The sequence below is a fragment of the Nothoprocta perdicaria genome, unplaced genomic scaffold (assembly GCF_003342845.1).
Source record: "Nothoprocta perdicaria isolate Ctin4 unplaced genomic scaffold, notPer1 scaffold_29, whole genome shotgun sequence".
Taxonomy (NCBI): Eukaryota; Metazoa; Chordata; class Aves; order Tinamiformes; family Tinamidae; genus Nothoprocta; species Nothoprocta perdicaria.
In genome coordinates, this window is record NW_020455521.1 from 5,048,016 (window position 1) to 5,060,963 (window position 12,948).

General features: G+C 38.4%; 1 protein-coding gene across 1 annotated transcript in view; it reads right to left on the reverse strand.

Annotated features, from left to right (window-relative positions):
• The window catches only part of FAM160A1 (family with sequence similarity 160 member A1), a 50,992-nt gene extending 38,610 nt beyond the window's left edge, over positions 1-12,382 (reverse strand). The window contains exon 1 of the mRNA XM_026041702.1: positions 12,307-12,382. The gene's annotated coding sequence lies outside the window, so the exon portion shown is untranslated. The remainder of the gene's footprint in view (positions 1-12,306) is intronic.
• Positions 12,383-12,948: the final 566 nt, after the last annotated feature.

A 12,948-nucleotide genomic window follows, 5' to 3' on the forward strand; every position in this document is an offset into this window, starting at 1 on the left:
GTGTGACACTGATAAAGYTATCTGCCTAAGAGCCCAACAGAGCACAAGTCACCACAGTTTGTTAAGCACCACAGTTAATCAATGTGGTTAATCAAAGCATCAATCTAGTCTCATCAGAGCACYACTGACTCCATCCTGCTAACAGAAAAGGAAGAAAGTCTTGCAACTTGTCCCCACAGAGATTATACAGCAAGAATGTTCTCACAAGAGAAATTACRGACAGCTTTATAGCAACATAAAAATCTTATTGTCCCATCATCCACAGTCAGCCTGCTGCAGCTAAAACCACAGCTCATCTTCTCCCCAATCAGCTCTGCAGAGCTCGACTACTTACATGCTGGCTGCAGATTAATGCCAGTTCAGACAACTAATTGGTACTACCAGCCTCTACATGTGATCTATTTAATCCTATGGGGTTACACACTGGGGGATCAGGTTAAGGCATTAAATAGATATTTGGTTTAGAGACATGAATGGGCAATCTGCCCACTCAATGGCAGCGGGCGCCCTACGGCTGCAGTGGGGTGAGTGTGGGCACAGCTTAGAGACCAGGCGAGGAGGCCAGCTGGTGCCACAGCCTGGGCACAGGGACACGGGCTCAGTTGCACTCCAAGCCCTCGAGGCTTCTACCGCCTGGGAGAGCTAGAAGGAAATAACAAGCATTAGGGAGCACGGTCCCAAAAGCTTTGAGCTAAGACTGCACTACAGTGAGTGTGCAGTGAGCGGTTTGTACACAAACCAGCAAAGAGTTTGTTACAGTGTGCATTACCAAGGCCAGAGAAAGTGCCRTGCTAGCTCACAGAAACAGTAATTAAGCAAAGCAGAATACTTGACAGAGGTTTTGACCCCCTCGAGGACAGCTCTATTTACCTGATGCATCACAGGGCACGTTCATTTACCACAAACATTTGGGCATTGGCAATTTTCCTGAAACTCCAGAGCATGCAATCACAGAGTTCCTCCTGCAAAGTCCCGGGAGGAATCAACTACACATTCATAGCCCCAGGTCGTAAGTCTGAGCCTAGGAGAAAATAACAACCACCAAACAGAACCAGGCTGGAACTGAGGCTACAGTTGGAGATGTATTACTTGTTCCCTTTGGAGAGGAACGAAGAGTATAAACCTGCTTCTCCGTGTATTTAATCTTCCCACATTTGGCCCACTACAATTCAGTAACAATTAGGGGTTCAAATGCAAATTATTTTAGGCTTTTATGTTTATGAATTTATTTCTACCTATGCCCTGCACAGAAGAGTTCATTTGCACCTGTGTACTGAACTACGCACATGTCAGACTGAAATGCATTCAAAGACTAATTTTGCGGGATCTCTCCTAGATCACCAAAGTTGTTCATCTGAAAAAAGCATGTTCCAAATAAAACCAAGTCATTAACATGTCTGAAGCCAACAGGCTAAAGTCTTTGCTGTTGCATTAGGAGACAGGTATTGCAAGCAAAACAAAACTAAACTAAACAAAAAACCAGGAGAATAAACCCCAATGCTTTGTACTGTGAATTTACTTTCATATCAAGTCTCAAAGCAAAAGAATAACCCCAAAGGGCACAGAAAGTGTCACTGAATGCAAAAGCTACTTGTCTATGAATCAAGGAATYGGGAAATCGCAGGCATCAGCTGCTGCATCTATCCCACTGTTTTATTTATTTTTTTTTTGCTCTAATTGAAGTGAATTATTGGGAGGAGGGCAAGGAAAAGAGTTGTCACCAGCCTCCCCACAGCTCTACTGAGAATTAGTGCAGGGTTTATTTCAAAACTGATCACCATCCAGGAGTGGGAGGGAACACCACATCACTAAGCAGAGCTTTAACAAGGACTACTTCTGGTTATGCCAGTGGAACAGAGAAAGTAAAATGACCCACTCTGTGACATTCGTTTTCCCACCCAAGATATTTCTGACATCTGTGTAAGATGTTAAGTCACACAAATTTGTCCCCAACTCGCTCATAATTCAGGCAAATACAAGTTTACTGAGGATGTGATGCTGAAGTGAAAAAAACTTTTAAGAAAGAGTGCATCATTAAAATCATAAAACAAATTCTAAGGAAATAATTAAGCTACATACCTAGAAAATCTTCCTGATGGGAAGATGCATGAGACCAGTAAAGCGGTGGAAGACTATACCCTAAAGATTTAAAGTTATTTCAAAAACACTAGCAAGTATAGAAAACAGGACTTCCCTGACTGAAAGATGATCTACAAAAGATATCAATATACTTGTAATTATCATACACAGAGTACAGAAAATGAGATTAAACTATATATTTCATATTTATAACAATAAGAGAATTTATTTTGCAAGCGCTTTATCTAAGATGTCAAGCAATGCTCATAAATCACAGCAAGCATAAGAAGTCCAAGAATAATGCTCGAGTCTACAAAATGACACTAAAGATGACACATGTGCTTTCAGCACTAATCCACAATGAAGCACAGATACACATATATCCTAAACAGTTTTATGATAGAGAAGCCACAAGCACATTTATTTTTTCTTTCCAAAATCTTTAATGATTTTGCAAGTTCTAAATCCAGTGTGAGTGCAAGAATCAGTAATACAGTGACATTAAATAGTTGTGCTGATTACTTAATCAATAAACCAAAAAAACAGCTCCAAAAAGATTGTCACCAAATTTTCCATGGAGAAAATAAAGACCCAAACCTTCCACTCTGCAAACAAAAGTCCTCTCTCACACTCTTGTACACAAATTATGTTACTTAATCCGTCTTTTAATTTAAAAACCTGAGGAAAAGGGTAGAATATAGCATAAAAACAAAACCATGAGTCTTACAATTTAAGTAATCGATAAATAAAAATAATATAGAAGGAAAGGAACACACTATAATATTATTGTTTGCATTAGGCCTCTGCTATTTCCTTGGAGAAAGTTGTTGAAGCTAATGAGTCACTTTGCTGTATATTGTGCTTTGAGTTTGCCAAAGAAAAACACTGGCAAAATCCCTTTTCACTTCATTTTCACAACTGCATCAATTGCCAAGCTTGTGAAAAAAGACTACCATTTAAGATCACACTCACAAATCACTACAGTGCACTGCTCACTGAAGACAGTGAATAAGGAAGAGGAGAAAGAAAAAGAAGCGAAAAAAAAAAGAAAGTAAAAGAGAAAAAAAATGCTATTTAAATCTTACTGCCTCTCTGCAGTAGTCCATTCTCCTAATGCACAGGGCTCCAGGTATTACTCTCACAGGAAACCACAGAACTGCTGTGTTGCTTTCTCTCTTCTTCTCTATCTCAGCTCAGAGAGGACCATCAGAAGTGGAAGATTCTTATCGTATTAATTCCTATTGCAAACCAATTAGCTAAGTAAAACTATGCGGCTTCCACCTCTCAGCTTCACAAAAATCCTGCCTCTTCCCCTGCAATGATACAACCATTTAATAATTTCAGCAGATACCTGCAAGTTTTTTTTTTTTTTTTTTTTTGCAATTTATTTCTCTTACTATTCATTTTTACTGCATTTTATACAGCCAGTACATGATCCTTCCTCTAAGCTTCTCCAGCTTTCTCAGAAATAAACTTATTATGTCAGGTAAACAGAGTTAAATTGTCTGTTATCTTTAGTGGAAATTAATTCTTCTGATTCTGATCCCTTAATGCTAATCTAAGGTATTATAAGAACACTGCATTCCTACCCCTCCCAGTCCTTCACCGCGGGAAGCTGAAAGGCGTTACAGTATCTTCCATTCCTGTGACTATCTGTGCCTGGATAACAAAGCACATAAATGTATATGCAACAAAGAACCATCTATTATWGTTCATGCAACAGTCGTCTCTGGCACGTTGTCAGCTCCAGCAAAGAAAAGACAGGACTAAATACTGAAGAAAGGGAACAGTTTAAAAAGGATGCAGGAAATCCTGGTACTTTCTTGACAATTCTGTACAATTTTTCCAATCTTGTCTTTGAACTTGTGGGAGAATGTGAATAGAAGGCATCTTTCTCGTCCAGTGATGAATGAAGATAAACTAGCAACTTCTACACCCTAAAGGGTAAGAGAAGAAAAGTAACAGCCTTTTCTGAATTGCAAATGAGATGTATGCATCTCAAGAGACTACTATGGAGAAAGAGTAAAACATACTACAAATTGGGGGGAGAAAAATACCTACCAAAATGCTGAAGCAATATCAGAGGGTAATAAGCTGTAACTACTATTTAAACTTTCGAACAATGATCAACACTGCAAGCCTAATAAACACGACTGCAAAAGTCTTGGTACAGATAGCGATGAGACAAACCACAACCTCTCCCATCCCAACTGGTAACACCTAGGAAAATTGCATAGGCGTGGGAAAGCCAGGTTTCACCCTGTCATAGATAGTTTTTATTTCTGTCTGCACATCTCCAAAAGTGGGAGTGTCTGTATGCAGCTTTGGGATTTCAACTGCTTCTCCCCTGTGCTACAGTCCTTCCTTCTGGTGCTGTCAAAGACAGAAAAACTGCAAAAATATTTACTRCAACTACATTTACAAATGAGCTCATTTTCCAAGCCTGCAAACCAACTCCTTTTCCATTTCCTTCTGGCCACGATGTGTCAATTCCCCTTTAAGACTTGCTTGAACATGGAAAATAGGTGTGAGATTCAAAATCATAAGCTGAGCCTATGTAGTTACGCAAAATGCACAGTCTGCACAGAACTCCAAAGGGGAAGCACAGCTCAAAGGTAGGCACAATTGGAAGAAACATGGGAAAGTCTCTGTGTGTACGCACGGGCTGAGMGTTAGGCAGCTGCAGCATGTTTAAGAGGAAGATCTCCAACACAGGGTTCTCAAAACTGACTCAGAGATTTTTTTCTGCTCTTTATTTAAAGGAGAAAAAAAACAACCTAAGAGAATTATTAAGTCTATAATTAGTTTTTTTGGGGGTTGATACCTGTTATGAAAAATACTTAATCACATGCAAATCATTAGTTGACCACTTGCTCTGCTAAAAYTAAACATGAAGTTTCTACTGTCACCACATGTGCATCTCTATTCTTTCCATTTTACATTCTTTCACGCTTGATTCTGTTTTATCTTTTCTTCAAGGTGCTCTCTCCCTACAGGCACTGTTTTACTTGCATCATAATTGATGCCACAGGCATTCCCATAAGAAACACTTCAAGACTGTTTCTGAATATATCTCCCCTCTAGTCAGCATTCGGGTATCCCTGTCGTTCTCAAGCATTGCTTGTACTCAGGAGGACACTATGTCCTGTGCAAAGAGTCACCAGGAATCACAGTGTGTCACAGGGGGCACAGCACTATCTTTATGGGAGAATCTGCATAACATCCAAGGGAGGCTCTGAAAAACTACCCCAAAATAAATGGCTTTTTTAGCAAATCTTTACAAAAATATAGGTGGCAATAAGTTAATGTAGGATGCTAAAAATCTCTCTTTGGAAATGTAGAACAACAGTTTGCAATTACGTATGCCGYATGATACAAACAAATCTAGAAGGGACTTGTCCTTGAAGGAACCTACACTTGAAAAACTCCAAAAAGAGATTTGACTCATAGGGTTGCCCAAATGCCTCTTCATCCCAGAGTTCAGCAGGATTTGMAGCCAAGCTCCATGGATAACTACTAGCATAGCAAACCTATCACCAGAAGCTGTAAATTGGCTTTGGGAACACATGAGGGCTGTAGTCACTGCTATTAAAATACAGTGTTGCAGCAGTCGTCCCCTTTCACATCCTTAAAGAGTACTAAAAAGGGTTTGAAGTATCAGTTTAACACAGAATGGCAAGAAAAATAAACAAACATAAATAATTGTGTATCTCTAGCAACCATTTAAACAATGAATTCACAAAAAATTAACATGTTAAAGACAATCAAAGTATTATTTAAAATAGTATTATTGTTTAAAGTATTATTATTTAAAAGCTGTTCTAAAAAGAGCTTGTAATCATTAAGGAAACCAACCTTAGAAGACTACTACTCCAATTCTTTTCACTTTATGGGAGCCTAAGGCAAGTTGCTCAACTCAGTTCCTCCCATAATTTCTGAAGTCTGTTGCTCCCATCTTTATGATTATTAAACAGCAAGTCATCATTATTCAGTTGACAATTTGGTAGTTTTAACAGACAAAAACTTTCTCTACACACTAACTGCATAAGACACACTTAAAATCCCATCAGAAACTCCTCCCAGACAAAATCTTCTTAAGCAGCAAATCCTCATCTTACCTACCTTTTTATATTTTGGCACTGTGCAGAAATGATGAGGCACAATCGAGTCCCTTTAAATGTAGAAAAGAGAAAAAAAAAAAGAAAAGAAGAAGTTCCCAAACACCAGAGGGAGGATTTCATGCAATGTATGGCTATTATTAGAGTRCTATTTTGCTTAGCAGATCAGAGGATATAATCAGCAGATGATGCAGCCCTGATTTGCAAAGCATGGCCTTATTACAGGCTAATGAGATAAACAAGTTAAAATTTACATTTTGCTCCACTGATAAGGTTCATTGGCACACTTATCCCCAACACCATGGTTTGAATATTAAACCCACTTACTAATGTCTAGTAAAGCTAATTATGATGCTGAGTGGTATTAGACTATAACAACCAAGCAGCATATTACAGTCACATCCTTCAGTGTTATTGTAGCTTGGAAGTTAGATGTTCTGCTTGGGAAACAAATACCTGTTAAATCAATACTGTGAGAAAGAACTCGCTTTGCATGTTTTCCTCCTGACTCTTTGGAAAGCACAAAGCTGTGTCCTAACGATGCATCAGGCAGGTAAACACCACTTGTTACTATCATTTCACTAGTGCGTCTATCTTTTTTATTGCAATAACAGTAAGGATTAGATGACATGTATCTTTGTATCTATAAGGTATCATATTACTCTTGACATATACTCTCTAATCCCTAACTAGCAGGGAGAAAAAAACCCAGTATAGAAAGCTAATGGCATCCTTACCCACCTTACTCACTTGATTAGCTTGGATTACATATTTGTTTGCTTTTATTCACCTTTCAACAGCTTTGGTCAAAACTACACATACTATTTTAAAAACACTGATTTAGTGCAGAGGATAGGAATTTTTTTTTAGACTTTCTGCTGTCATATTTATTTTTATGTCACACCTATGTAACTTGAGTATTTAAATGGATAACATCATATTTAAGGATAACATTAGAGGACAGGGCTGTAACATTCTTTCCATTTAAATCCCCACAATGTATTTGCACTGTGACAGCAATGGAAAGAAGGCAAGACAGGGAATAATTAAGTGCCAGCTATGTGGGGATCAACAGTGTCTAATGCCAGCACTCAGAGATGTGCAGTCCGAGAGGAATTTCTGGAAAGCACGAGCACAAGAGGCACAGTCCCCTGGGAACCAGCCACTCTAACACACGTGCAACACCAAAGCTYCTCAGGAGTACCCCACGACCCAAAAGAAAAGATGTCAGGACCAATACTGAGGATGACTATAACTTCATTGCCTTGCAGTGATGGGAAGTGGGAGGCTGGAGCACTTCCTGCATTCAGGGAGATGCAGAAATTAAGATTAATGAGCAGCCGTAGGCCAACTCCCATCTCGATGCACCAGTTACGCAAACCCTGACCTTGCTTCATCTACATAGGAGTCATGGAAGCGTAACACAGCAGCTAACATTAAATTAAAATATGTAAAAAGAACAACAAGCATAAAAAGACTACAGATAAAACAACTTCACTTCTTATTTGTAAGGTAATGCTCAARAGCAAATACTCATTAASCACATAAAGGCAGAACTATCAGAATTTTTTCTTCTGTGGGAAAAAGTAAAAGGCACTTAAGAGTATGACAATAAAAGAAACTAGMTGAGCAAATCATGTGTGAAGCATTAAATGCAACCGYTTTTTGGAATGTGCTTTTGTTCCTTTCAATTTATCACCTGCTTTAACCATTCAGCTTGTAATACCATCCACTCCATTTCCTTCAGYCCAGCTTTAAAATGCAGGCGTGCCATATTTCAAGTAGAAGCAAAGAAATGCAGTGGAGCTCAGAGACAGAACAAAAGGTACATGTTTTGATAACAAGTATTCTGCTGCATCACTGTTGTCAGAAATCCACAGGTATCTGCAAGTCTTTGGACAGGTCTTTTGGACCTATTCTTTAAATCCCTGTTCCAGGTCAAGCCAAAGCGGAGAGCAAGTGGGACTCCCCTGCCCATAGGGACCTTTCCCTTGCAACGATTCTGTGCAGCTCTCACACCACAGAACAGCTGACCCAGACAAGCTCCACCAGACTGTCCACTACTGACCGTGCGAATTACGCCAAAAGATTCCTCTGCCCCTCATGCAGATCCAACAGAGAGGAGAGGATCCTGAAACTAAGTATCAATGACAGTACCTGCAGAAATATAAAGGCAGCGAAAAGGAGAGTTTGDGAGGCACTCATTGGATTCCCTTGAACAATCTGTCTTGAAAATGGCTATTTGAGATTCTGGAAATGCAGAACCTTCAACCTCTTTCACTTGGGGGAAAACCTAACACTCTCATCCCCCAGGAGCTCCACTCTCTACACAGGTTGTTTCCACAGAGCAGAAAACGGGCTCTGCGGTCTTTGCGCTCAACACATCACACAGGATGAAGCTTTTCCCAAGCCATTTTATGAGTATGGATTGTTTACTAAAACAATAATCAGAAAAGATGCTCCATTTATTCTTTCAAGTATGTTTCATATTTGGTGGGTATTCTGAATCTAAATGCTTCAATACCTTCCTGTATCTATAAACGAGAGATGCATCTAAAGCATATTGTATTTTAAAAACAGAGAGACTGCAGCACAGTATTCCCACCGGCATCTGTGTCAGGAAGAGATATAAGTGGTAAATAATTAATTTTCCTAGGTTAACTTGCATTCCAAACTAGCATTGTGAGCAACAATGTGCTGTGGAAAGGTGGATAACAACCCTAGTTTGCATTCCTGTCCAGGAACAAGATTTACATTATATACAAGTACTGACAGCTAAAGTTGCATCATCTCAGAAAAGGGAAAAAACAAAGAGAAAAAAAAGGGAAAAATAAAGAACGAGGCAAACCCAGCAAGGAGCCTTTTATGAAGTAAGAGAGTTCAGAAGTCTGTGCTTAGCTACTGCTGTTTTGTTTTTTTTGTTTGTTTGTTTCACCTTTTTTCCTTTTTCAACAGTTAATGGGCCAAACAGATGGGTGCCAAGCTCTAATCTCTTATATTTCCATATCAATCTCAAGGCTTCTGATATTATTAGCTGCTTTGTGAAGGCACGAATCTGCGTATGTGAAAGAAATGTTGTAAAAAGAACATAAAGATTTTTTTTCTTGATAATTCCATTTCCTTTCTGAGCTACATAATCTATTGATTGTAAAGAACAGAGCAGAACATTTCTACCATTTCTTTATAACAGCCTGAATTATGAGGGTGCTGAGAAGTGACCTGTTGCACTTCAGCACACAGCACCCTCCAGTATCATCTGCCCTTCTGTTCTAATCATACATTTGCAGAGCTACATACAATTAAAACTATAGTTCACCTCTCACTATGGTTTTTTTCCCCTTTATTACTGATAGTTGGCATTAATGTTTGACAATCCTAAACAAAGGAGTGGGGAGAATAAAAAACCCATTCCAGCCAACTCTTTCTTTCAAAACACATAATCAGTTTAGCAGTTTAAAATGTAAAGGTTTAAAAACAGTACATAAAATATCATGAATAGTGTTGGCTTACTCTCAATATTATGCAGCACTTGTAGTTAGAAGAGTCATTGCGGATTTATGTAGACTATTGACAGGTGAATGGGGATGCCACTCTGCACTTCAAAAAGGTAAAAAAACAATAGATCCATTAACGGAATGTTCTAATTACTTTTACTACTACTATCAGCTTTCTCCAAAGTCCTGGCAGTTCATTACAAGGAAAGAGTGGTTCATAAAATCACGAATAAATAGGCTTTCAAGACAAGACTTTTAGAAAAGAGATCATTTGTAGGGGAAAGGAACTGTGAAAGAATGGACTAGAAAAGTATCTACATAAAAATGCAGGCAATATAAGCATTCCTAGCCTATTGTTTACACTGAATTCTTAATAAATTACTTGGATGAGGTGGGTTTTTTTYCCCCTCCTCCTCCTCCTTGTTGATAATTTCTATATCTGGTAGTACTTAAAAGTGTGAAGGAAGAACCTTTCAAACTTAGCCCCATTTTCAACCTACGGAATGAGATCACTCAGAACTGTTTGGTTTGTTTGTTTGTTTGTAAGGAATAAGTGCATTGCTCAAGTACCACCTGAGGCTGCCAGTACACCCAGGAATTTTTCTTCCAAGCCTGATTTAAGTTCATGCACTTCTGAAACTGCCTCAACTCTGACTGAGAGCAAAGTCGATGGCCTACAAGATCCTACTGCTTTTCATTTCAGTTGGCTCAATTTTCAGAGTATCTGCCTTGGGTAGCAAGTTCAGAATATATGTTCAGAATACAATATACATACACATATATATATATTTATCATGGTCATAATTCAGCTCTATGACAGAGAAAATGTAGAAATGTTCTGCACTGTTCATTACAATCAATAGATTATGTAGCTCAGTCAGAAAGGAAATGGAATTATGAAACAAGAAAGTAATCTTTAAACTATTAATATTTCCAGTACAACTTTTCCCTCACATACACAGATTCCTACCTCCCAAATAGAGCTAATAATGTCAGAAGCCCTGAGATTCATATGGTCAGAATGACTAATATTTGCATTAAGCAAATGTATTACCATAGCAACACAGACACCACAGAGCTATCTACCTGCCACAGCCCACTAAATTATTTAGCATGCCAATACTACAGTGACACTGTGTAAATGATCGCATTCATTAAGAGTAGAGTATGTGCAGAAAAACTCAGTGTTAGACAGCTGTATTTATTGCCACGAAAAACACAGCAGCACCAGTAGCTTGAATAAAAAGCAAAGAGGAAGGCAACAGTCTGTACCAAAACAGCATATCCCCAAATATTTAAAAAGAATGCACTATTTCTCTTCCACCTGAAAAGCAACACAAAATATAAACCCATTTATGGAGCAAAATGCTGTCCTGCAGTGGCCAGAGCAAACTGAAATATTATTATTTCCTGAATTAAGTTTTTGGAGATAATCATTAAATTCGTTTAAAATATATCTTTCATTCCCAAAACAGCAATCTACATTGTGGGATTATGAGAGCTAGTACTCATGAAATATTCAGTAGAAGTAACTCTGACTCACTCAGAAATCTGCAGTTCCCTTAAACGYAAACATATGTATGGTTAGGGGAAAACGTATAATAGTCTGAGTGCCAGCCTACTGTGCACCCAAAATTCTAGGTGAAGGTAGGAACCCAAGTATTTTGYATAGTCACTGTGCTCCAGCCAAGTWAAAGTCGCCTGTATCCCTAAAGCACCTTCTATATTCCAGTATTTTCCTGTCATCGCATGCAATAGCAGGTCAGCTCTTCTGACCAGTACAGAACAAGATGGATTTCTTGCTAATTTTTGGCAGTTGCAGTTAGTCCTTCCTTTCATTAGACACAGATCATGTTTTCAGATTTCTCTTTGAGCTCAAAATCACCAAAAAATAAACAAGATGTCACCAGAGACCCATACCACAAAGGTCAAGACATAAAACTAAGCCGGTTCAACCCCAATGAACTCCTGCTTTCTACAGGCTTTTTAATACTTCAGAAGTATTAAGAAGTATTTAATACTAAAGAAGTTTTAAATAACATCTAATAAACTTTAAATAACTAAAGTTTCTTATGGACAACTCTGACATATCCCATTTACTACCCACCTGCATTATTACCCACCTGCCAAGAAATACCAGTGAACAAGTCTTACCTAAAGATGTTTTTGTAGTACTAGCAAGTAATCAAACTCAACTTCAAACAGAAAAGATTACCTCAACAGTGACTCACATAAAAACTGATCTTGACAGACCAGCTTTACAAAATAATGCAATGTTTGGGCCATGCTACTCTTCAACAAGCCTTCTGCTTAAATAACAAAACTTTGTCTTCTTTTTTTAATCAAGCATAAATTTACRTAACTACTATTCAAGAAACTGACTTGATCCTCTGCTTTAGGAACTCATATATGAGGTAGAATTTCAGAACAGTATGGAAAACAGCAGCATGGCTGGAAAGCAGCTTTCAGAAGTAGCCTCATGGGAGCCGCCAACAGATGAAAAAAGATGTCTTGTACTCTCTACTGAGTAGTTTAGATCCTTGGAATATATTCTATACCGTAAAAGAGTTTGCTACTCACAGTTTGCTGTTTTTAAACAAGTCAATGTTGCATACCTGTCACGTGCAGAAAGTCCTCCCTGGATGCTTCGTCTGGATAGCCTTGATCTTTTTCTCCATTCACTGGCTGAGTCTTATTTCTGAGAAAAAGAACAGTCAAAGACACCACACTGAAGTAAACAGGGAAACTTTTGCTTTGCCAGAGGAAGTACAGAAGATTTTTTTATTATTATTTTCAGAGTATGATTACAATAAAATCATCATCTTGAAACTTACTGTTGGCAATCAGCTTCACTCCGTCTGTCATCTGACCCTCTCCTACTGAAGACCACTTCTAAAAGCGTCAAATTTATTTCCCCACTTTCTGACAATTCTATACTCTTTCCAAAACAATGAATTAGCACTGGATTTTACAATCAAGAGTATCAAGAGGAGAGAAAGATTTGAAATAAGAGGAACTAAAAAAGGCTGATAATATTTTGAACTGCTGGAATAATGCATGAATTAGACATCTTTACCTCCCTAGGTAAAGTTCAGACTAGGAAAGTGTGGCTCAGTTACCTCAAACATCGATATTGCAGAACACAACTGTGGTGAAAAACAAGTCCAAGAAGGTCACTGCTTAGGGAAGCTGTCCATCTTTCAAGAGTATTTAGGCAGTAAGGCTAGCACATGTGTCTAATTTACTGGTAACCCAAA